The 26953-nt window shown below is 35.1% G+C and overlaps 2 long non-coding RNA genes across 2 annotated transcripts; one reads left to right on the top strand and one right to left on the bottom strand.

The window, feature by feature from the left end:
- Nucleotides 1–4547: 4547 nt before the first annotated feature.
- On the bottom strand, nucleotides 4548–6183 carry LOC125602021. Its single transcript, XR_007334561.1, has 4 exons — nucleotides 5589–6183; nucleotides 5133–5261; nucleotides 4977–5052; nucleotides 4548–4858 (listed from the first exon to the last, which is right to left on the bottom strand). It is a non-coding gene; the product is annotated as an uncharacterized LOC125602021 (long non-coding RNA).
- Nucleotides 6184–17388: 11205 nt separating this feature from the next.
- Nucleotides 17389–19372, top strand: LOC125602020. Its single transcript, XR_007334560.1, has 2 exons — nucleotides 17389–18327; nucleotides 18394–19372. It is a non-coding gene; the product is annotated as an uncharacterized LOC125602020 (long non-coding RNA).
- Nucleotides 19373–26953: the final 7581 nt, after the last annotated feature.

Raw genomic sequence — 26953 nt, 5'->3', positions numbered from 1 at the left:
CCTTTTGATATTTGGTTATTTAATGTATTAAAACATGATTATTTTTATAGAAAGAAAAATTGGAAAAGGAAGATGAACCGGAGAGATTCTGGCAAATTGTATACATATTTGTATATATAATGTTACATAATAGTTTGAGTAAAATTTGGTTGCATAACTTTTTTCTTTTTTTTATTAGCTTTACCAGCAGAAAATGATTTCAATTCTCCCATTGAAGATTCAAAAGAAAAGTGTATGTTTTTAGTTCAGCCCATTTGAATTTATTTTAGGCTTAACATAAATTTTTAAAATCTATAAAATGGACTGAATAATATTGAATGTAATATATAGAGAAGTTCCCTAAGATAGCCTTTTTTTTAAAGTTTTTGTCAAAAAAATAGCCTTCAATGAAGTAAATGACCAAAATAAATTTTATTAAAGAATAAAAATGTATTTTTACCCTAGGGTTAACTAATATAGACTTAGGATTTAGAGTTAAAGGGTGAGGATTTGGAGATATGGTTTCAAATTTTTTAAAATAAAAAAGTTAAAATTAAAATTTTCAAAATAAAAAGAGGCTATTTTGTTCATTTTTTGTTTTTGAGGGCTATTTTGTGACAAAAACTTAAAAATATCTATTTGAGAGAATTTCTCTTTTATATATGTAAAATCAATTATGATGAGGTAAACAAAAAAAAAAGCAAACTCATTTTTTATACAATTACCACTAATAAATTTCTAAAATAAAAGGAAAATTGCTACAAATACCCAATTCATAGTACCATTTTTCATGTTTACACTAACCACTTTTACTTTCACTTTTAATGAAGGATAAAAAACACTTATACACTTAGGTGGTGTTATTGAATTCATAATTTCAATAGAATTTAACGGAATTCTAATTTAAAGGAAAATCCATTGTTATTGGATTGGGTATTTGTTAGATGGAATTTGAAATCAACTAAAATCACCTGTTATTCAATTTTCATTTGATTATGTTAGAATTCATTTTTCTTGGATTTTAATGGACTTCTGTATCAAAAATAGAGTAAAACAAATACATGCATTTTGCTTAATATTTTGAAGGAATTCAACTGTAAAACAAAAACTATAGCACGGCCACCAACATAATAAGTCCAAAAACTAGAGCACGGCCACCAACAAAACAAAAACTCTTTTTGTGTGGAAAACGTTTGCCTTTATTCCAGATAGTCTACTAATGGTGTTAGCTAAATTTGAAAACAAAATATGAACCAAGTAAAATAATTGGTCACTATAGATTTTACTCAGGTTAATGTCGAGGCATGGTTATCCAAAAAGAATAAAACTAAATAAATTAACTGTTATAAATTATAAGTCACCAAAAAAATAAAGAAAACCAAAAATCTAAAATATGTGGAATTTGATTACTTTTAACAATATTGAAAACTAAAAAGTTCAACTACATGTAACTTTTGCCAAACATCAACCAATATCTTTATCAAATGTTAGTTGTGGTGAACTTAATAAAAAAACTTATTCTATCACACATTTTAGTTTCAGAGACACTAATTACTTTCTTCATCTGTTTGATTATATGGTCCAAATCGGGATATAAAAATTAAGTGGAATAGTCCATTCCTACTCATTCCTTAAAAAATGCACCATTTATGAGGAATTTTGCTGCGTTTGATTCCTTATCATTCTTTGAATTTTAAGGAACTGTAGAAGAAAAACATTCCTTATCAAAATGGATATGGAACAAAAGGAATAATATTCATTTTGTTTTGTTCCTATTCATTCCTTTCTTATTTATTTATATTCATATTTTAATGGTCACCAGTTAGAGCTATAGTAATAACAAACAGAAACACTATGAAATTATTCTTTTTTTTTGTGAGATATAATTTTTGAAGTAATTAAATTATCTATCTGTTGTATTTATAACTTTTTTGGAAAACGTTTTCCTTTATTTTTAGATAGTCTATTAATGGTGTTAGCTAAATTTCAAAACAAAATATGAACCAAGTTAATGAATTGGTCACTATATATTTTACTCAGGTTAATGTAGAAAGTATGGTTATCCAAAAAAAAATTAATGAACTGTTATAAATTATAAGTCACCACAAAATAAAAGAAACCAAAAGTCTAAAATATGTTCAACTACATGTAACATGGAATATGTTAAAAAAAAAACCAAAAAGTCTAAAATATGTGGAATATGATTAATTTTAACAATATTGAAAACTAACAAGTTCAACTACAGTAACTTTTGCCAAATATCAACCAATAGCTTCATCAAAGGTTAGTTGTAGTAAACTTAATAAAACAAACTTATCAATCACAAATTTTCGTTTCAGAGCCACTAATTATTTTCTTCATTTGTTTGATTCTAATTTGTGTTGGTCTACGTCTTTTTCTCCTTGGGAAAGACAGGTGAAAGGTTCACTCTCCTCAGAGTTTCTTAAGTAGCAAATGAGAAACTGATACTTACAAAACCTCACTTACAAAACCACCCAAAAGATTATCGATTCTCTCTGGTTCTTGATCATTTAGGCTTCTACTAAATTGGTTATAGAAACAGTTGAGTTGTTTGCTTGTTGGTGGATGGAAATGGAATAGTGGTAATGTCTGTTTCTATTCTGTTTGAACACTTGATTTACGCTAGATGCAATCAGCTTGCTCCTTGCAAACAAGACACAGACACTCCTTGAAAAATTCTGGGTACTTTGTGATCAATATACTCTTAAAGTCTTGAGGCAAACCCTTTGCAGACTGAACAAACTCAACCTTTTCCGAAGACACTCAACAATATATATAATCATTAACCACATAAGCGTGATCGAGTGGTACGGCGGCCTTGGAAAGATACTACGCATCTCAAATTTGATATCTACCAAAATCAGATTTACCCGTTTATGTGGCCAGTTGACATGAATATCTAATATCCATTGCGATGGGTCCCTCTTGTGCGGTGACCATGTCCCCAGAATTAGTAGGTTCGGCTTCGGCCAGCCAGATATCCCTGAAGTAATATATACTAGGGGTTGGCCCGCCCTACGGGCGGGTGAGTTTACAACAAAATAATTTTGAAACAGAGGATCTACTGACTCAAAAGAAAGAAACATAGTTGAAAGCTAAAGATAGAGAGAAAATGTCACTGAGGATTTTGTGCAAATCCGAAACAGTTGAGCCGTCCTTGATAGCTGTCATCAGTCTACTGAGTCTGACTCAAAAGAGATTTGCTTGAAATCCAACGATATCGCAGCCTCCATTGCTGCGAGAAGAGCCAACCCCTCCGCCACAAGGGTGATTTAACATTTGAAAAAGTTAGGGATCCAGCACAGAGGTGCTCCTTCCCATTGATTAGAAATTGCCAAGCTACAACAGCTTGCCGCCCTTCCTTATTCCATGCTGCATCCGATCTGCAAACCACCTCCCTAAACCGGTTTGGCACCCTTCCTTATACAATTTGAAATGCAGATCATGTATGCTATTGGTTTTGATGTGGTTTTCATAGTTTATAAAAAAAAAATTTGAACTTTTTCGAGATTTTTTTTATATTTTTTCAAAATTTCTTTTTGAAAATCGAAAATTATGTTTGAAACTATTTTTAATTTTTTTATATTTTTAAGTATTCATTTATATATTTATTAGAATCTTAAATTTCACATTCCAAAAAATGATGGTAAAAGTGATTAGTGTAAACATAAAAAGTGGTAATATGAATGTGGTATTTGTGGTAATTTCCAATTTTTTATTTGGTGAACATAAATCGGCTAATATGTTTTATTCGCGCAATACGCGTATTTTGTTTTGAATTATAATTTTAAAATGATTGAATAGGTATATCAGATCAAGTATATGTTTTTGCTTATAAAAATAGCAGTTATCTTATTTTTATGATTGAGTATGACGAAAATGAACCCGAGATTATTCACAGAAAATGGTTTTAATAGTAGAGTTTGTTAGCATTAAATCATCATTTCTTCTGGTGATATGCTTTTTCTTTTGAGTGTGTTGCCAGGTAAAATAATTTGTTTTGAGGGAACTCATTTAACCGATTTCTTTGTTTGCATTATGTTAATTATTTGCAATTAGTTTATTTCTCTGGCACGATATGAAGTTAAGACATTACTTGAATTGAACAGGATTGTTCTATAGGTTCGTACCTCTGAACTTGGGTAGTAAACCCTTTCTCAAATAAAAAACATGGATATAAATTTTTTTATGAAAAGTAACATGGCAGTTTCATCAATTTGAGATAATCAATAAATATATGTCGAGTCATTTAAAAACATCAAATTGATTTTCTTCAGAGAGTAATAATTTTACAATAGTTTTTATCAATACATTATTATTAACGAAATTTAAAAGCCCTTGTGGTATTTATCAATGATTAACATCACCACATCTTCAATTCAGAAACACTAAACTGATGGAGTTACTCGTGATAGAATGAACAAAGATCAAGGTTCTTTCCCCCAGACTTAGAATCTCTCAAGTTTTTCTTAGCTTTCAACACTACAAGTTCTCCTCTGAGCTCGTTAATACTAATTAACGATGAGCATGTGTTTTTTTATACACACTAAAAACAACTCACTTCTGTTACTTCTCAAAGATCAAACCAAATTACAAAACTCCCGTGTGAAGTCCAGAGATTTTAGACAAGTAATGCCACTCTATTTGTACAACAGCTCTTAGGTACATGAATGCAATGGAAGTTTGGTCCCTTTGGGACAGTTAAAGGTCTTTTCTCCCCTGAAGAAACAACACAAACAAAAGGTTTGTTGATTAGTGTAGGCTGTGTAGCTTCCTGAGATTCACCATTCATCTTTGAGGTGTCCTCCATTGTTATAACTCTTTTGCTTGCCACTTGCTTCTTTGTACCTGATGCAACCTTGAGGAAATACACAAAATTTTCAGATTACATGCTGATGTAACTGTTATTGACATGTGAAAAATGGTCCTCTCACGTTGGAGAGAGAACTTTTTTTTCAGAAAAAGCAGTTCTCTACCTCTTGCAATTCACCATATATTCATATGCATCCTGTCTATCAAAGTGTTGTGGATGTTCCTCTAAAAGCTTTTGACCTGGAAGTTGTGTCACAAAAAGAAAAGAAAAAAATGAACTTGATTAACGATCATGGTTATGCTTCGGTTTAAGAACTTACTCGAGCTTACTGATGTTTAGGACCCAAGTTTTCACCATGGAAGCCAATAATGTTTTTATATTCTTCTTCTTTGACAAGAGAAAGTTGTGGTTTCTTCTCCACGTTTGCGTCTTTTTGAGGTTTTTTTTCCTAGAAACATGTTATTATTCTTCCATCAAAGAAAATAATCAATCAAAAATTGCATATTACTGCACATCATACTATGACCGGAAAGGCTTTGTATTGGTGACTTTAGGCTTTGTCTACTTGACACGAGTATTAACCTAAACAGTCTTTCCATTAAAACACTTATCCGATACTGTCATTACGATGGGTTCAGTAGAAAGTACATCAGCAACAGATAATAAACACATCACCATATCAGTATTACAGAGAAATCCATTAGTTATAAGATCCAAAAATTCTTCCTGACAAGAATCTCTCACCAGATCGGTCTCCAACAAAAAACATGTGTACCTGATTTAATGGTATGACTTTGTCTCTCTTGTTTCTCACCGTTTCTGGTTTCAATTACTTTTTTTCCTACTCACCAGCTTGGATCTATCGAAGAACCCTATTCATGTCATATATCTACTTTCTCAAGACTCATAAGCTCTCCGCCCTTGTTGATATTCCTAGCCTCCCAAAGCCTCAGCAGACGGACCTCGGCAGTATTGGAGCCTCGGCCGGCTCTCAAGTCGTTAAGAAGAGTGAACGCCATCGAAATCGGTTGCTAGAAAAGAGTTTACTGCTAAATTTCGTCTGATCTGAGGTGTGCATCGTAAGATGGTGAGATGCGGTATTTATAGGTGAGGATTAAGCCAGGTACGATAGAATACGAAGAGGTGTATTGATTAAACAATTGAAGTGGAAGGAGTGGATTAAAAGGGGTGAGGTGGAGTTAAGCTGCAGAGTTATTGAAATCGGAGGCGTATGGATACTGAACCGTCTCGAATCTCTGCGTCTCGCGTTCGATGATGAGAAGGTAGAAGACGAAGGCGAAGAGGAGACGAGAGGTGAAACCCTCGGCGTGCTTCAAGATGGGCCACCATAAACAAAATAAAAGAAGCCGGAACCCAAACCAAATAATGGAAAAAAAAAAGAAATAACCAATTAAGTGTCGACACGTGGCGACATATGCCCACACTAAAATGAGGACGTGGCTGCTTGAGGTGAGATTAAACTCCAAATTATTATTATAGATTTGCACAATCATTTAATAAACTCATATTTTAATACTTTGTTACATATTGTAGCATATTGTTAATACCACATATGGTTCACAAAAGTGTCACACTGATTAATAAAATATGTTAAAACTAATTATATTAATAATTATATTTATTTATTTGAATGTAGTAAATACTTTTATTAACAATTGGTTGTGTTTTTGTCTTGTTTTAAATGCAGCCAATACTCATTGTAATAATTAAAAGCAGTTCTAAAATCAAAGCATTTTTACTAATGTATGTTTTAAAGATTAAAAGAGGGACGTAATTAAATATGAGTGATATGAGAGACTTACACAGAAAGAGATTTTATGTCTTCTCTTTTCATTTGAGGACACATTGTATCTTTAACACACTTTGTGTGTACTTTGTATGGACAGCTGTCTTTTTCTAGACAAAAATAACTTTGCTTTTAATTTGTATAAGTAGAAGCATATTGTTTCTAAAGAATCAACCATAAGCTAACTAAAATTTTGATGGAATGGTTCTTTAGTTGGAGAGAGAGAGAAATAGGATTTTATATAATTATAATTCTTAATTCACCTTCATTGTATTTTCTTATTTTCAAAAGTTAAAGATATATAAATCAACTTTGTTTAATACCATAAATTATAACTTTTTATTTTCTACATTTTAATATATATTTTTATATTTTTATTTTCTTACGGAAACATACAGACAAGAAAGACGTAAATGGAAAACATGGATGAAGAAGACGTGGACAGAGAAACATAGTCATAAAAACATGAACTCGAGAAATATAGATTTGAAAATTTATGGATGAAAATTCATTCAAGTTTGAGTTTTCAGATTTTCTTAAGATCTTTGAGATTTTTGGATAGTTCAATTTTTTGAGCATTATGAGTTTCTTAAGAAACAGATGTGTACGAGTGATTTGTGAACTTAGTGGTTGAACTAGGTGGAATATACGAAGCACAATGGATGGTGTTTGAATAATGATAATGCAAAAATACAAGTTCACTAACTTTTACTATGAAAAGCAGACAAATTCTTGTGGACGGATGATTGTGGACGGATTATGAATACATGTTCAAGCTTCATCTTCCCTCCCACGTATTGAAAAATAAAGATTCAAGAGACTATTCAATTCAAAAAAATTAGTATAGATCCTATCGAAATCATTTTTGTATCCATCTTTGAATAATTTTACAGTTAGTTAAGCTGGAAACAACAAAAAACGTCAAAACATTACATAAGCTGATAGTAACCACGTGGACAAGTTCTTGTGGATGGATACTTATGGATGGGATCATGTATACATGTTTTGTGAGTACGAGGTTTGAATGGACAGCTGCCGTCCACACCGATCACATCCACAAAACTTCCGTCCACACCGATCACATCCACACATCCTCTGTCCACATCAGGAGAGCTCGATGTCCGTCCTCTCCACACTTGAGCTCAGACCTGCTGACCATCGTCGTCCCTACCTCTCCTCCTGCTTCTTCTTTCCTCTCCCAAGACACTCGCCACAAACTGCAGCGTCGATGACAGAAGTCCTTATCGTGTACATTTTCAATTCATCTCGGATCTCGGATCCGCTGAAGCTTTTCGCGGTGACTACAGGCGCATATGAGCTCTGTTTGAGGCGTGGTATGAGGCTAAGGCTTCGCTACATTTATAGGAACACGGTTATGGTTTTGGAATTTTGATACGATCAATGAGCTGAGACATTGAGTCAAAATTCTATTCGGAATGCGAAGCTTCTCACGATGATTACAAATGCGTATGAGCTCTGTTTGAGGCGTGGTTGGGAGCTACGGCGAGAGGAACACGGTGGTGGTCTCGAATTTTTGATACATTCAACGAGCTGAGAGATCAAGTCGAAAGAGATGGAATGGGAGAAAATAAATCTAAAAATCAAAAGTAGGGATAGGAGAGAGAATACACATGTTTGTATTTTAATTGTTTTTTTTTTATTTTTGTCTGAATGTGTGGACAGTAATGAATGAGTTGAGATCAGTTAAGAGAGTTATGAATGTCTAGTTGGAGTTTAGTTGAGGGTAGGAAAGATAAATCATATATGAAAAGTGGCATGGGGAAAATATCTTCAAGTGTAATTATAAAGTGGAAATGTGTCCAACAAAGTAAATTTTTCCGTAAATATTTATAGTCAAGGATCCTATAATCGCTCCTCTCAGACGCGACTATGGAGGCAAAGCTTTAGCCCAAGCTCGCCGGCATCAAGACTCTTCTCAAAAGCTTCGTACTTGTCACTGCCAATGATAATTTGAGAGCGTTTCTGTAACAATCCGTCACGTAGATTATTGGTGCGGTTAGCGTTTCTCGAACCCAAGATCTCACCCTTTAACAACTTTCCCACATGACAAGTTGTCACTAATGGTAACATCCCAATTTCTGGTATATGTGGAAAAGTTTAATAAAATTGATTTTGCCACCTATGTCACCAAAGTGCGCTTACCTTATCTAGCACACATCTGTTTAGAACTCCAGAGTTAAACGTACTTAAGCTGAATTAGTGGAAGGATGAGTGACCTATCGGAAAGTGATTTGTGACATTGTGCGAATGCGCTTACCTTATCTATCACACATATGTTTAGAACTCCAGAGTTAAACATACTTAAGATGAATCAGTGGAAGGATGAGTGACCTATCGGAAAGTGATTTGTAACATTGTGCGAATGAGGCCAAAGCACTAAAAATTTTGGGTGGTGATTGCAGGGTCAGTAAACAAGACATTCGGGCCTTGAAAAAATTAATGCACTGCCCGTCGGACGGGAACGTTACAGTTTCGGAGATCTGTTGCTCAGTCATGGCCTCTACTTTAACTGCTCAGATATATCTGACAGTCGCCTCTCCCTTGTTCTCCCTTTTTTGACATCCTTATTGATGATGGGTTACCGTTCTTACTTGGAAGATCTGTTGCACCTTTATGAACGGAGCATCTTTTCAGCTGCTTCTCTCTTTATGCTGGCCGAAGGGGTTGTGCAATACTCGAAAAATATCCCAGCGATGAAGACTTCCATGGTTAACCTGCAAATCCAGCTTCATATTCTGCTGCTTTTTTTTGGAGCCCACTCAAGATAGTGTGTGTCTGGTCTCTGGAACCTCCTCCGGTGATAAAAGATTACATGCTGCAGTGCTTTCTGCCATGCCAGCTCCACCACCTCTGGTACGGTAATGCCGAGGACCAAAGCTACATTGTGAGAGTAACTTCAGATGGCATGTCTGGAAACACCAAAATTGATTTGATGCTAAGCAACTTTGGAGCTAAGGTGAGTTCTCTTGTTGTTTCTACGGGGTTTATGCCAATGTTTAAAATGCTCAATCAACCACTGAGTGTTATTACAATCACAAGCTTAAGCATCCTATTGTTTCATATTCTGGAATTTCAAAAGCTTGACTCAAACCAGCAAGTTAAACTTTAACCAACAACATGGAAAAAGTGTATACAAACTTCCTTTTGTCAGGGCCAAGAGAGATCCTTCTCTGCACCATCCTTCTCAAAGAAGATAACCATATGACCATCATCCCTCTTTGTAAGATGTGATGCTCTCCTGGTATTCAAAACAGTATGAAACCTTAAGACATTTTCAAGCAGTACAAAACTTTAAATGTTGAGAAAGATTTCTTTTGGCCCTGACAAGAGGAAGTTTGTATACACTTTTTCATGATGGTTAAGTTTAACGGGCTTGTTGAGACATGTCTCTCGTTAATTAGATCGCAAGTGGGAACTTCAATATTTTGCATAAAAAGTAATAAGCAAGATGCACCCATAATCAAACTCTAAAAACATATTCCACGATTCAAACCTTTATTTTCTTGTCGTCTCCACAAGTGACAAAACACATTTCCTGGTTTGGTAGGGAGAAAGCAAGATAGTTGACATTACCAACATGTGCATCTAACCTATAACGGTAAATAAACATCAAGATTGTCGTCTGGTGCTTCTGAAAGGACTTCACTGAGGCGTTGATAAGCCATTCTGTCCAAAAGTTGAAGTGCCTATAAAAGAAGAAAATTACTTTTATCAGACGACGGCTTGAAAAAATGATGCAGATAATTATTTGGAATATATCCAAATATTTTATTATTTATTATTTGAAATAAATTAAGATAGTTATCTTTTGTTTGTATTTTCATATTTTATTGGTTTTTCTATTTTAATTAAAATTAGAGTTTTCTAGATTTAAAGATTTATTATAAATATGCATTGAAGCCTTGTATTCAGACTTTGATAATTAATAATAAAACTTTTTGCTTATTCCTTGTGTGATTGATCTAAGAACAGGTCTCTGATCTTTAGATCTCTTGATCGACCGTTTAACGTATTTGTCCGCTACATCATTTCCCCAGTCTTGGAAGATAAACAATGGACTCTGAAACTGCACAAGTTCTCTGACATGAAACCCATCAAAGATCAATGCAAGAAGTGTTATTACTATAAACAAATGAGGAGATCCTTCCTATCGTATAGATTGGCTGGAGAAAAGCTATGAGAGTTACACATTCCAAATTCCTCTTTTTTCATAATGCTTACAATTGATTTTGTGTTACAAAGTTGTCAACACCGAATAAACAATGATTGACCTAAAAAAACGTCCAATTACGGAACCTGCAAACCCAAATTCATCGACTTGCAAATCAAATCTCAATAACAAATAACCAGTTTACAACAATAACTAACACACTTCTCACGAAAACAAAATGTATGGACTTCCAAGGTGTGGCAAAGAAAAAACCCGCCACTCTCCCACAACCGTGTCAGCAAGCAGCAATTCCTATACGTACTCTGTAACTTGAAGTAACCAGACGGAACCACACCATCTATAGAACCAATGAGTAACCAATTATACAAAATCCCGCAGAGGGTGGAGCGCGGTTGGGCTTTATTCTTCCACCGTCTAAGTCCGGCTTCTAAGGTTCCGGAAGCGAGAACGTGTTATGCGGTGGTGAGAGCATATAGGTGTGGACATGCTTTTCCTGGGCGCTAAGATTATTCCGTTCTTTATACTCATGATCATCGGAGTTTTTAAACAAAATCCAGTGTCTAATCTCAGAATTTTCACTGTAATAGTAGTGCACAAGCCGCAGGGCATCTCAGAGTAACTAACGTTTCATGTTATTTTCTGAGTCTTCTTGGATTTGGTTTTGTTTGCTTTACGAAAGATCATTGTGCAGGCCATAAGGGAGAATGAAAGATTGTTTGCTTTAAGTTGAAACTTCTAAGTTAACTCTAATCTTATTCTTTTGGGCAACTGGTGCTTTGGCTCAAATTCTGCGCAGAAGATAGCGTCTCAAGAACCAAGTGTGAGTAGTACAACAGTAACAGTTATGTGATCTTAAACTCAATATACTGAGATGATGCTAATGCATGATTTGTTCTTGGATTTTCTCACAGGATTATACAAATATGTCCCATGTGACTGGTTAGACCGACACCATTTCCATTTATTCAAATAACTTGAAACAAACTGTAGTCTCAGATGTGAGGTTAACTCTGGTAAGTTTCAATGTTTTTACTACAAATGTTATCTGTATTGAAGTTGGAAGCTTATCTTTTGTCTGTGTTCAATTTTTTTTCCATATTTTTATTCATAAGAAGATGAGGAAATCACCATGGATAGGTTTCAGAATGGTAAGTTTATTTTACTATATTAAAGTTAGTTTTGTGGTTTTGTTACGACTTCTAAATTGATATTGTTATTTTGAGTTGGAGAAATCAAACGCCACTGGGTTGAATGATCAAAAGGCCAACATTGAAGCTGGTGAATCTGAGTCAGATGACAAAGATAAATCTGACTCTTAACTCTGATGTGGTAAATTTAATTTCGTTTTAATTAGTGTAACGTTTAGTTTTCTTTTTGATGGGTTGTGAGTAGCATTGACTCACTTAATTTTTTTGAAAGCTATGATCTGTATACTGATTTTGCTTTATTTAGTTTTAGATGGGTTTAAATGACGATGAGAATGACTCGAAAAAAGAAGAGGAAACACCTTAAGGTATTTTCCTAAAGAACTGGTTCTTTGCAAGGGCTTACGAACATTTTAGCTTTGAAAGCTTGTGAAATTTGGATCAATAATGCAAGGAATAAAGAGTGGAACCACTGAGCAAGAGACCCAATGGTGGAGCAATAAACAACAACAACACAATTGTGTCAAAGAATCCAAAGATGCAAGTCAGCATAAGCCGTAAGGTAACTAAACCCAACTAAAGCTAGAGCTGTAAAAGCTCAAAACTTTGAATATGAACAGTTGGATTAATGTTTTGTTACAAACTAACTTGGTGCAGGAGGGAATACGTGCACAAGTGCGGCGGTGTTTGTTCTCCAAAAAGAAACCAGAGAACGGGCCAAGTCACATTTTTCATAAAAAAATTTAATATTTTTTTCCTATTGGTGAATAGTTGAGTGGGTGAGTGAGGATTTGAGTTTAGTAGGCTAAATATCTTGGATTTAATATTTATTTTAACTGCATTGAGTTGTCGAGGGATGTGGTTTACAGTTTTTTTAAAGTATGGTTTTTTTATTGATTTTTTATTTAACGTTTCACTTTAAATAAAATATTTTATTAGATTAAGAATTTGAAATGAATTCATTTTTTCCTCAAAATATTTTTAATTGGATTCATATTCTACAAGAATATAAGAAATGCAATGTTATTTTATTAATCATCTGTAAAAGCTCTTTCAAAGTTCTTATAACATTCGAATAAGTATTAACAATACATCAAATGCTCTATAAATAATATTTATCTCTAGCAATACATCAAATAGTTGTGGTTTTCTTTTTTTTTTGGTTTAACTTAAATTTTGGTGATAAAAAAAAGAAAAAAAATTTAGTAATAAAAAAAGGAAACAATTAAGGAATTCATTATTTTTTTAAATTTTTGTTAATGTGAATTTGAAGAATCATCAAAAAAAACAAATATGTTTTTCCAAATATGATAATACACAAACATATAAGCTAACATGTTATTTATAAATATTAAACCGTAACAAAGAATAACATATTTTATTGTTACTTGCTTATTGTTCTTTAAAAAAAATTGAATTTTCTTTTTAGAATTTTTTAAATTATAATATTTAAGAAGAAATTTATTACAAATCTAATAAATTCAAGAAAAGAACATATTGTGAACAAAGTAAAATACTTATAATATTTATGAATTGTTTTAATATTATAACAAATATATAATTTGTAAAAAAGTAAAATTTGTAGTAAAAATAGTGAAAATTATAATTAAAAAAACTTAAATTTATTAAAAATTAAAAATGTATTTGTACTGTTTCGTTCATTTGCTTAGCCGCCCATCCGAGTATTATAAATAAACTTGTTATTTTCTCTCTTGTGTGTACACGACTCCCATGATTTGTCGTGTAGAAAAAGATGATTAGTTTTTTTGACCCATTTGTAAACTGTAGATTCTACATCTAATCTATTAAAAGAGAAGTACCAATTGAGACTAACCCTTAAACTTGCACAATATTTACAGTTTAATGCCATTGAAATAATTAAATGAACCTACTTTTAAGTAATCTTTGTCTTTTTAAATTAATGAAGTAATAATTACTCCTAATTTTATGCTTTTCATGTCTTTTTAAAAATTAATAAAACATTTCCTAAATTAAATTCAGAATCAATTAAATATAAATCTTTAACTTATCTATATCATATTAATTTATAAACATTCATGAATATGAATAATATACACAATATATTTATGTAAACTATAAATTACATTTTTGTTTTATTTTCTCCCACAATTTACGTTACTCTTCTTTTTTTGAACAAATTCTTCTTCTACCAATATAAATATATTACATGCACCATTACAATTATTTACAAACTTACCATGTATATAAAATAATTTATTAGACATTCTCATTAAATTTTGATCCACAAAAAAAAACAAAATACAACATTTGAATTGATGCAAGGATCATATTCTAAAAATGGTGGTAATACAATTGACGGTTTACAAGATAAAATAAAATTTAAAAATATAAACTATAAAATTATTATGCTTATAAATTTTATTAAATAATTATTTAACACAGGTAAAATTTTAAAATACATATTATCACTTAGACAAAATAAATATTTATTTACAAAAATAAAAGCAAACATCTACAAGGTCGTGGTTTAAATGTACACAAATTTAAACTCATTTATAATTTCTTATCGTTACATCAAATTTATTTTATTTTAATCTTAATTTGTATATGTTCAAATTCATAGAAGTTTAACAATCATTTTATTTTTTACAAATATTATAACTAATGTTTCATTTATAAATAGCATACTAATTCATAATTGTCTATTTTTATACTTTTCATTTAAAAATTGTGTTAGCTATATATCTTAGACATGGATATTATTATATAAATGTTAGATTTTTTATATAATACCTAATATCGGTGATACATTTTACGCTAAAATATAAAATTAAGTACAAATATAACATTTACATTTAAAAATGTGACTACATTAACAAATATATCATTAAATACAAACACAAATTAAATATTCGCGCGGTCGCGCGGGTCAAGGTCTAGTTCTTGTTAAAATAATTGAATTCCACATATTTTAGTTTCTTTAATTTTTACGGTGACTTTTAATTTATACCAGTTGATTTATTTGGATAACTATTCTTTCGACATTAGCGTGAGTAAAAATAGAGGCAAATGTTCTCCACACAAAACCATGTTGTATTTTACTTGGGTCATGTCTGTTTCCAAATTTAGCTAAAGCCATTAATATACTATTTAAAAATAGAGGCAAACGTTTTCCACACAAAACGATTACAAATACAGGATACAGATAATTTAATTACTTCAAAAATTATATCTCACAAAAAAAAAATGAATAAATTCATAGTGTTTCTATTTGCTATTACAATATGTTTTGAATCGAGTGAAGCTTTTTGCGCAAAAAGTAATGTAGAGATCAGGAACGAACTCGGCAAAGGTATTAAGCTCGAAATCGAATGTAGAACTGTAGAACCAACCAAAAACTTGGGGAGAGTGTCTATACCATTCAATGACAGAATGGCTTATGGATTCGTGGCTGTTTATGAACGAAGACACAGAACTATACATACTTGTAATATATGGTACGCGAGTCCGAAAAATCCGAGAAATCCTCGCGGTGGAATGCACATTGTAAATAAGCTTGAAACATTTGCAGCGGGCTCGAATAGATGTGGTCAATACCGTGAATGGGTTGCCAGACCTGATGGGATTTACTTCAGAAGAAATGTTAAAGACGCATTTGAACGTAGAAAAGACTATTCATGGAATACACTATACTTTTAAATAAGTTTTTTTCTTATAACTTAAAAAAGAATATTTATTTAAGTTGATTATTTGTATTTGTAAATAACTAATCCCTAAGTTTTGTATTAATAATGTGCTACAAATATGTAGCAAAATGTAATAAAATGTGAGGTTATTAAATGATTATATATATATATATTTATATACAAGTGTTAGAGCATGTTTATTCAGGGTTCTTAAGTGTGGTTCTTAGTAGGGATGGCAATCAAGGATCTAGACCGCGGGCCTGGCCCGTAAAGGCTTGCTGCGGGGCGGGATTGGGCCTCTATTTGGTAAGCCCGCAAAATTGCGGGCCTCGCGGGACGGGTTCAAAGCGGGACGGGTCAAAAGCGGGACGGGTCGAAAGCGGAATGGGCTTAACCCGCGAGATTTTGAAGACCCGCAACCCTAAGTCCCCATTTCTGCTTTCGCCTCCAGTTCTGAGAGATATCAAAGCACCGAGAATGCAAGTAATCACTTAATCTAAGTGCAACCAATGATTTAGATGAGTTTTTAAACTAAGACTAATTAAAAGGAATAACTAAATGATACTTTCTTAACTATTGGAAAAGAGAACTCATGGATATAGGGATTAGACCTCGGGTGATCAAGTTTCGAACTAAAGATAGCAAACGATCAATCAATCTATTAACCTTAAGCTTGGACACAATCCTAAACAAACTCTATGCCTAGATGAATGTTCATTTGCTAACACAATTCAAACATCAAATGTCTTTGGCTGAATAATATGAAAGCAATCATAACTAGAAAGTCCAATGGCTTTCTTAGCACCTCTAACAACAAATGTCTTTGGCAAAGTATGCTAAAAGCTAAGAAGAGTTGTCTCGGACATTTCCTCGAACACCTTTCGGGTGGGAAATGCCTAAGGATCAACTACTGAGTGGCCAACTCAGAAGATGCTTTATGTTCACTCTACTAGCAAGGAAATATGAATGATCTACACTAAAACATCCTAGTTCTAACCTAATCACCCTTAATCTCCCTAACCCATGAATTCAAAAGGTGATTACTCACTAATCTCCATGATTCCTCTTAAACCCATGTTGGATTTCAGATTAATCATGTAGAGAAACACATGAAATAGATAAGAACACAGAATTTCAATAATAAACTGATCAATTGATTCAAAGAGATGACTTTCCAAAGGTTTTTGGTGGTTTTTTCTAAGAACAAAGATGATCCTCCTCTTGGTGGCTCTTAGAGTATTAAAACATAGGTTTAGAAAATAAAAACGTGCATAATAAAATGACCAAAAGGCCCTTGAGAAATCACAAGTTCGAGCAGAAATAAAACGCGCAGCGACCTCAGCCCGTCGCTCCGATAAGTCGCTCCAGGCTTCGGGAGCGACCTCGCTGTGTCGCTGCGAGAGGTCGCTCCGGGCTCGTTCTCGCGTCTCCGAGTGATGAAAACGCGAGCGACTTCTCCTTGTCGCTCTGGTAAGGTCGCTCTGATAGGGAGATCAGAGCGACTTGGTGGTGTCGCTCCGGACTGGTCGCTCCCATGCCTTGCTCGCCCAATGACCACTCTAAACACTCCTTTTTGAGCTCCAAATGCCTCCAAGTGTCTCCAAGAACTCCATGTGGTACTCCAATACCTGATAAGGACTCATGTATGCAAAATGCAACCTAAACATGGCTAAATCCTAATCTATACGATCAAAATGCACATGGATGAATGGATAAAACAATAGAAATATGCAAGATATCAGAGAGAGAGAGAGAGAGAGAGAGAGAGAGAGAGAGAGAGAGAGAAAACGATTCTTGTGACTTTTCCCCCATAAAACATAAGGAGTTCCGGCGATGATGCATGATTCGTCTGGTGATGATGATTCGTGCTCCGGCGATGACGACTCCAGCTCCAGCGATGACGATTCGAGCTCTGGTATTGTTTTGATTTGGTTTTCTCTTTTTATTACACACAACTATGAATTGCTTTATTACAATGTGATATTTTTTGTTTAAGTTGATTGGTTTTGTTTTCAGTATTGTGAAGTGGTGTTTAGGAGAAAAGTTAGTTGTATAACACGTCACTTGTATAATTTGGTAAAGTGATTCACGATTTTCTTTGCAATCCAAATAATTAAAAAGAAAGATGGTTTGATGAAGACATAAAACACTTGAGCCAACTTATTACAAAGATAACAACTCAATCAGATTCAAACTCAACAAAAGCTTATGCTGATAACAAAAGAAGGCTTTTAACTCAAGAACGCAAGCACAAACGGAGCTTTGTGGCATCGATTTTGATAAGTCTTTAGTGAAGCTAAATGAGCTCTCTTCAACTCTCTTACACAACTCTTATACTTGAGCATTCATGAAAAAAACTGTAGTAGACGGTTTGATAAGGAAGCGTCCCGCGGTACGGGTTTGGGCCGGCATTTTGAAGACCGCAGCCCGCGCGGGACAGGCCCGCTGTAACCCGCTCGACGACTAACCCGTTGCGGTACGGGACGGAACGGGACGGGTAAACCTGTTTGACATCTCTAGTTCTTAGGCTAATAAGTAATTAAAAAAAATGAAAAATGGCAATTAACTTAAGAGGCGGGTCTCGGAGAGGTGATTTTAGTCGGTGAAGAAAACTTCAACCCGACGAAGGATATGTGTTCTCTCTTCCCCGAAGTCGACGATGACCACGCTACCATACGCCGACGTCGTCACCTCTCTCGCAGGTTTGATCGACAATAGTTGAACATATCTACGTGTAAGTCGATCTTAATTTCGCTATTGATTGTTAGATGATGGACCTGGAATCTCCGCGAAGGAGGTAGGAGGAAAGAGCCGTGATCGTGGTCGCGGTCTCCGGAACTATATATACATCTCAATACGTAGTTGAGCGTATCGTCTCACATGATGTTGATGGGATTCAGATTAAGCCAAAGTCTAGACATATTAGGTGTAGCTTGAGAGATTACGATGATGGGCTTATTGATATCACTAACAGAGCGCTGCGCTGATATCATTGTTTCTAGGTTTATGTTTTATGGTTTATTTATTTGTGAGTGTTGTGACTGGTGCTTAGTTTTGTGTTCTTGGTTTTACAGATGTCAGCATGATAAGACGATGTTGATTGGAGCAGATCCTTCTCATGTTGATGATAGAAAAATTGCTTAGTGATCAACCTCAACTTCTTCAGCAATTTGGATTGGATCTTCTTCCAGTTCTAGCGCAGGTACTCTCTGTTGTATGTTAAACTATCTTTTTTCTTTCCAATAGATTCATGGTTCGCCGTAAATGTCTCTCAGTTATCGGAAAGTTGATAGCACTTCAGAAATGATGACACAAATATATCTAGGTATGTTGTTTACTATTAAATTACTTCACGTGATAGTGGGTGCAACATCTTATATCTTTTTCGTATATCCACAAGTCTTGGTCCATGCTCTTCAAGTTGCAGAAATTCTGATGGAAAAGCTTCCTGAAACGTTCTCTAAAGTTTTCGCGAGGGAATGGGTGGTTCATGCTGTAGATCAACTTGTCTTGGTTGCTAAACCTTTATCTCATGCTTGTTTCTGAGTTTGTTTGTTTGTTTCTCAGTTTATTATTACGACTTTGTTTTGAAGACTGAAGTTCATGTTTGTTTCTGAGTTTATTTTTAGGGAAATTTGGCTGTATGACGCTGAAAAAAACCATAATTCACCTTCTAACCAATTTCCCTAATATATCGATACACCATCTGTCTTTCCTATAATATTGCCAAAATACCCTTTCATTCTACCGGTGAAACCTGAAGAAAATAAAAATAAAAAATCCTAGTTATTAGCTGTTTCAAATTACTCGTGGCGTAATCATATTCACATCTTTCTTTTTACCTTTATTTGGTAATTTTTCAGAAATTGATCCATGATTTTCTCCACCTCTTCCAACCACGTTTCCCTCCTCCCCATCGCCACCGTCTGTGTTCTCTGAGTTTATTTCTTTCTCTAATTGTGTTGCAAAGGGAATCGTCTCCACTTTGAGAATCTATTGCGAGAAGACGTCGTGACAGTCCAATCGGGGAGAAGGAGCACACTGACCATTTTTCCATTCACATCGGCGCTTTGTCTCAGATCTATTGCAATACTGTAAGTTCTAGGGTATGTGTTTTAGATTCTATTCTTGCGATGCTCTTTTTCCCTGTTTGGGTTGCATCTCGGATCTAGTAGACAAAGGTCACCGAATCGATTTAGGGCTGAACTTTTACCGATTTGTCTTACTCATCTGTTTACATCGAAATCTATGGTAATTTTGTTTGGAATCGAAACAAAGATAGTATATGTAGAGCTATTTGATCGGTCTATGCTATGTGACATGGAATAGCTTAAATTGTTAATCATTCACGTACCCTTCCGTTTTGCACTTCTTTATGATGTAGAAACAATCATAAGGTATTTAGAATTTATATTCCATTCAATGTACTTTTGTGTTCCAAGTTATACGTATATATACAATAATATATCAAATAGAAATAATTATCTTGTTTTATGTATCGAGTGTAGTTCACTCCTCGCAAATGGAAATGTATAACAATTCCATTCTATGTAACCATGTGTACCATGTCATATATAGATTTACTATTCCATATAAATAGAAATGTTTATCTTGTGCTATGTATCGACTGTATTTCGCTCATGTCATATTCTCTTTGTGATTCCAAAACAAATACATTTGGTTTAGAATAAATGTTTTTATAGAACTAAGCGACTTTGGCTTTGTATAGGTTGCTCCGCTGTAGTGACACTATTATGTTATAAATGCACGCTGTTGGGATGGAATTGAAGTGTGTGGCTTTCACTGAAGAAAATGTTTGTGTAGCTGCGGAGAACTACTTGCTTGAAACACTGGCACTGTGTCAATCTGGAGCACTCACCCAGGACGTGTAGACATGGGTTTATGGTTTCTAAGCATAGTTTTAATGTTCTAGCTTTGCTTCTTGATTTTAGATACTACCATCTAAACTACCTCCGTGTTGTAGTAATGTTTTATGTAATGACTCCAACTCTATGTATCTTCTTCCTTTTTGTTGCTTACACTGGAAGAATGAAATCACATTCCATATGCGTCAATTTGAATTTGGTGTAAGCATTACCTCCTTCCCTGCAATCATAAACACTTCAAAATGTGAGCAATATGTATTATATAACGTTGGTTAGATGAAATAGAACAATTAATTATATACTATTTCCGTATTTTGATTTATTTAAGTTATTTTTACATTTGAGTTTGGGTTTATGAATTTAGGTTTTGGGTTTAGTATTTAGGGCTTCCAGGTGGGTTTGTTCAGGGTCTAGTATTTCAGGGTCGGAGGTTGGTTGAGGTTGGAGGTTGGTTGTGATTCTGATTATGGTTATAGTACTATACTATGTTGGTGAGATGAAATAGAACAGTTAAATTTTACTATTTTGTATTTTAATTTATTAAAGATATTTTATATTTGGGTTTGGGTTTATGAATTCGGGTTTAGGGTTTAGTATTTATGGCTTTAAGGTGGGTTAGTTTAGGTTTAGTATTTCAGTGTTGGAGGTTGGTTGTGATTCTGATGGTTTTTAGTATTATACTACGTTGGTGAGATGAAATAGAATAGTTAATTATATAATATTTTGTATTTTAATTATATAAAGATATTTTACATTGGGTTTGGGTTTATGAATTCGGGTTTAGGGGTTAGTATTTATGATTTAGAGTGTGCGTTGGTTTAGGGTCTAGTATTTCAGGTTAGAGGTTGGTTGGGGTTAGAGAGTTGGTTATGATTCTAATTGTGTTGTATAGTACTCTACTATGTTGGTGAGATGAAATAGAACATTTTCTTTTCCATCATGTGTGTTGCATACAGCTGTCATATATGCTTCATATAATTAAGTGTCCCTAAAAAAATCACGTCTCTTATATTTGGAAGTGAAACTGGCAACCTGTTAAGTAAAGGGGTAGAACCGGTTTGATTGAGACCAAAAAGTCTGACATTAAATTATGTCAAAATCAATGTTAGTTCCTTAATTTGTCTCTCAAATATAGCTATTTCGCTAATAAACCCTTATTTTTACGACGTTGTTTTGAAGACTGAAGTTCATGTTTGTTTCTGAGTTTTTATGATAACGTTTTTTGTATTCATTTTTTTTTTCTAAAAGATTTGGAAGTTTAGTTGCGTGCTTTACGTTTAGTTTTATAAAGATATGATTATTTTCAATTTTAATGTTTTAGGATAAACGTGAATCTATAAATTTTATCTTCAATAAAACAATGTTTAATAATTTTTTTTAAGAATCCTTAACTTAAGAAACTACCATTGTAGAACTACAATTAAGTGTTTCTTAACATAAACTCTTAACTTAATTTTAATACTTAAATATTGACTATGAACCCACTTAGAGTTACCCCAATAAACATGGCACAGGTCAAAGGTCTTATGTTTTTAATTATTTTATAAAAATTCTGTTTTATACTATTAGTAAAATTTTTAAGAAAACTATGTACTTTTTGAGTTTAAATTGGTTACTATTGTGTATTTTTTGGTCCTCATAAAACTTCCAAGCAATATTATCAGACCAGTTTTGTTGTTCTTCACATAAAAGTGCACATCCTCATCGTGTTTTTCCCATAAAGTACATTCGATGATTGTTTCACTATAATTAAAAGCACTGAATTAATATGCAACCAAAGTTTTCATAACACTAACGTAGGAAAAACTGTGTGTAACTAAAATACTAACATAACTAAAATATTTTATACAAATAACCTCAGATCTTGTAGTTGAATATCCAACACTTTGTTAAATTTCCTGCATAGTTTCTTCGGTAATAATTTCATCCAGTATGTCTATATAAAAAATAGAAAAGTAAGGAAAAATTAGCCAAATAGTGAATGGAAAAATAATATTCTAACTTCATTATCTATTGAAATATGTACAACTAAAGAGAAAGAATATACCCATGAAGACATCATCAACATCTGACTGAGATAAAATATCTGGAAAATAGTTTAAGTTGAAGCGGGATATATTTGGAACCTTCTCAGATGTCTTCACATATGTAGTAAATATAAAATTTATCTTGTAAGGGTGTGTGGATTCCTCCGTAATCACCATTTTTACCCAATACTTAGAAATTCAAGATATCTAGATACTCTTTTTTTTTAGCTTCCTTTTGTATTTTTTAATCAATTTCTGTTCAATAGAAGCTTGAATCCTGTCTCCCTGTCAAGTGTAGAAACTACGCAAACATATCAACATTTCAGGAGTCTACAACATACTCTTAGAAAACAGATCACTATTTACTCAAACATTCATGAATTTACACAAACATTCATCAATCTCATTTGCAGCATATTTTTAAAAATTAAAGTGTGTACGTTTTCATCCACAAGAACAGCTTCCATCCCGAAAATAACTTGAAATTTAGGTTTAGAATAATATTCCCAAAAATAAATTACGAGTTCCCTCTAGAGAGAAACTCTCTCAAGCCCGCATCCCAAGACGCCTCCGATGGATCTCCCATGCTACAGCCACGCCGCTCTTTCATCCTCCCTCTGAAGAAGCTCTGCTCCTCTCCATGGCCATGATGGTGACTACTCCTCCGTCATGTCTCCGGCCCCCTCCAGATCCGCCGCTGTTTGAACGACCCACTTGAAGCTCTCTCTCTCTTCCATGTCGACGCCGTACACCACCTCGCCTGCTACTCTTCACGATCTGCTACTAAAGAATTCCGAACACTTTGCTCCAGCTTCACTCCCTCGGACTACTGTCTCTGCTCTTACTCCACAGGGATCCCGTGTCCCAGCTCTATGAGCCACGACGTAACAAAGAACATTCAGTTTGAACACAAAGCTTTATCTCTAAACCTAGCAGCAAGAGCCTTGTCTATAGATAAGGAAGTAGAAGTGAGTTATTAGGGCCTATTTCCAGTACACAACAAATCTAAGTCTTGAGGACTGGCTTCTGATTGTCAAAGTACCGGGAGTGACTTGTTTTGTCAGTGTTCAACTCATACCAATGTACCTTCTCTGTTATGCTCAACCAGATATGGTTATCGAGGACTCCTAGGAAGCTGTTTCCTTCTCCTCTGCTCAGTGGCTCCTCTACCTTGGCAACATACCTCTCCTCGTTACTGGTGCATCCCTTTCAAACGACCACTACAGCTTTCTCATTATCGACATCCTCCTTCTGTGGTCATTAACCCAGCGCCGCCGTCTCTATATAGCACCAACAGCGCCCATTAGCTACATTATTTCAGAGCTCAAAACCTGCAGGATGGCAACAATTTCTGTTATGGGCGTGTCTTTCCAGCTTATGATGTTCAAGGACAAGACGGTACTATACCTCAAAATTCATCTAGTACTTTTCCGTATGCGTACCTCCGGTTCACCTAGCTGTCCCCCTAATGGGGTGTTCCTTGTGATATGTCTATCTCCATTGCTGCATTTTATGTTTTTTGAGCGTCGAACTCTCACGATGAGTATCTTTGTCTTTGGGGAAATGGCATTTTATGTCATGCCCGACGAATTCTCTAGAGTCGGAGTTCTTGACTCAACTCTCTTTGACCAAGGAAATTTAATGGAGCTTTCATCATATGTTATTGTATTAGCCTCAACCGCCTCACCAAACAGTTTGCTCCTCGTTTCTTTAGAGATTCACCAACAACCAAACAACTGAACTGTTTCTATATAACCCATTTAGTGGAAGCCTAAATTATCAAGAACCAGAGAGTATCCATAATCTTTTGGGTGGCTTTGCAAATGAGGTTTTGTAAGTATCATTTTCACATTTGCTACTTAAGAAACTCTGAGGAGAGTGATTAGTGAACCTTTACTTTCACCTGTCTTTCCAAGGAGAAGACATAGACCAACACAAATTATAATCAAACAGATGAAGAAAAGTAATTAGTGGCTCTGAAACTAAAATGTGTGATTGAATAAGTTTGTTTTATTTAGTTTTTTTTTTGGGTGCAAATGTTAAGATTTATACCAAGGTTTTTTTGTTTTACAAGAGTTGTGGCAAGCCACTTATTACAAGAAGAGGAGGAAATTACAAAACAAAGAGCAGAAATAAAGAGAAGCTAAGGGGGATGATTGAGGGAGAAGTAAACCTGCAGTAGTGAGTGGTGACTGCTAGACAAAGACGGGAAGGAGATGAGAAGATCCCTTAGGAGACGGTCTACCTGCTTAACCACAGCTGCTTCGGAGATTGATGTGCCTGCAAAAATCCTGGAGTTCCGCTCTCGCCAAACACAATAAACAATACTCTGCAGTAGAAGCTTTAACACTACCGGCAGTCCATATGAATCAACAACTTGTTGCAGAGACAATAGATCCCCAACCGATATAATAGATGACGGAATCGGTAGATTTGAGCTACTGCAGTAGTGTGTCCAGATTGCAGTAGAGAATGGACAGTGGAAGAAAAGGTGATCATGTGATTCCAGACCAGAGCCGCATAACACACAGTGCAATGGGACTGACATACCCCAAGATGCTAAACGGTCCCTTATGGGTAGCCTGCAAAGGATTGCCATCCAAGAAACAAACGAACACCTAGGAATCTCCTCCTTAAACCAAATCAGACTTGACCAAGAAACTTCTAAGGCCCTTTCTCTGATAGAGTGCCATGTTGCCTTAGAAGAGAATTTAGGTACATAATGGCCTGCACCGTTCCGCCAGAGGAACCTATCTTTTCCTCACTGTGTAGAAGGAGGTGCCATTGTTGTGAGTACAATGTGAAGAGATACAGCCTCTTCCGATCTAGCTGGTGGAAGCCGCCACTCTTCATCGCACACTGCATCACTAACCGCCGCGTCCTCAGCAATCCGGAGTTTCCTAGGTCCACGCTGTCCAAAACCATCTATTAGGGGACCTAGATCTGTCCAGTAATCATGCCAGAATCTGGCCGTTTTTCCATCTCCGATACTACACCTTAAAAACTCAGCAGCTGCTTCCTTTGTTCTCAACAAACTCCTAACAGTAGGGGAGAACCTCTGTGCATCAGCTGTAACCCAAAAAACTCTGTCTTCCAAACACTTTAGAGTGGAGGCAAGCCACCCATAATGACCCTGACCCTGAAAAGAAGTTCCAAACTCTTTTTAGCTCAAAAACCTTTTGGAACTCCTCCAGTCTTCTAATACCAAGTCCTCCCTCCTTCTTTGGCTTGCAGATGCTGGCCCAACTAACTCTAGCCCCTGCGGCAGAGGAAGTACTATTTTTCCACAAGAAGCCCGAGCAAAGGGAGTCCACTTTCTCGTAGAATCTCTTAGGCAAAGCAAACACTGAGCTCTTAAAATTTACCATCCCATACACCCCCGATGCAACTAGTATTACCTTACCCGCAAAGGACAGGGATTTAACAGTCCATGAGTTGAGCTTCGAGGTTATTTTCTCAATAAAAGGCTGTAGAGTAGCCATACTGATCCTACTAGGGTTCAAAGGGAGGCCTAGAAACCTGGTCGGAAATGTGCCAATCTTAAACCCGGAGAGATCGCTGATAACAGAGGCTTCTATGGAATTGAACCCTCCAAAAAAGATTTCTGACTTTGCCGCATTCATGTCTAACCCCGATCACAACTTAAACTCCGCTAGTACCTTCCTTACTCCCCTTAGAGAGTGGTTCGAACCATCTGTAAAGATGAGCAAATCATCTGCGAACAACAAGTGTGTGATACGCGGATCATCACACAAAGGGTGCAGTCTTATGTCACCAGCTTCAACCGCCTTTTCCAGCAGACTAGATAGAACCTCCATAGCCAAGATGAAAAGATAGGGAGATATAGAATCACCTTGGCGCAAACCCTTTTTCCGGGAAAGAAACCCGCTAGCTCGCCGTTGATCGCCACTGAGAACCTCGGTGTAGTAATACACTCCCTTATCCAAGTTACGAATATAGGAGGAAAATTCTGGGTGTCAAGCAGCTTCAGCACAAAGTCCCAGGATATGGTGTCAAACGCTTTCCTTATATCAACCTTAAGCATACAGCTCCTAGGGCAAGATGCTGAGTTGTATTTCCTTATAAGCTCTGATGCCAGTAGGACGTTTTCGCCCAAGTTCCTACCCTTAAGAAACGCTGCTTGATTTCTGCTGATACAAGATTGCAGGAAGATCTTAGTAATCACCTTATAAATCAAGTTACAGCAGCTTATAGGTCTGAAATCACCCAATATCTACAAGCTGCATCCATCTTGGGAATGAGACAAATGGTAGTTGTGTTCAAGTCCTTAAGAAGCCGGCCGTTGCGGAAGAACTCCGAGATGGCAGAGATAAAGTCAGTTCCAACCGTGTCCCATGAAGCCCGAAGAAATTCGATTGAGTACCCGTCAGGCCCGGAACTTTTGTTCATAGGCA

This window comes from Brassica napus, unplaced genomic scaffold (genome assembly GCF_020379485.1).
Source record: "Brassica napus cultivar Da-Ae unplaced genomic scaffold, Da-Ae ScsIHWf_2718;HRSCAF=3482, whole genome shotgun sequence".
NCBI classification, from domain to species: Eukaryota; Viridiplantae; Streptophyta; class Magnoliopsida; order Brassicales; family Brassicaceae; genus Brassica; species Brassica napus.
Note: the sequence above shows the minus strand (reverse complement) of the source record. Positions and strands in the feature narration are given on the sequence as shown.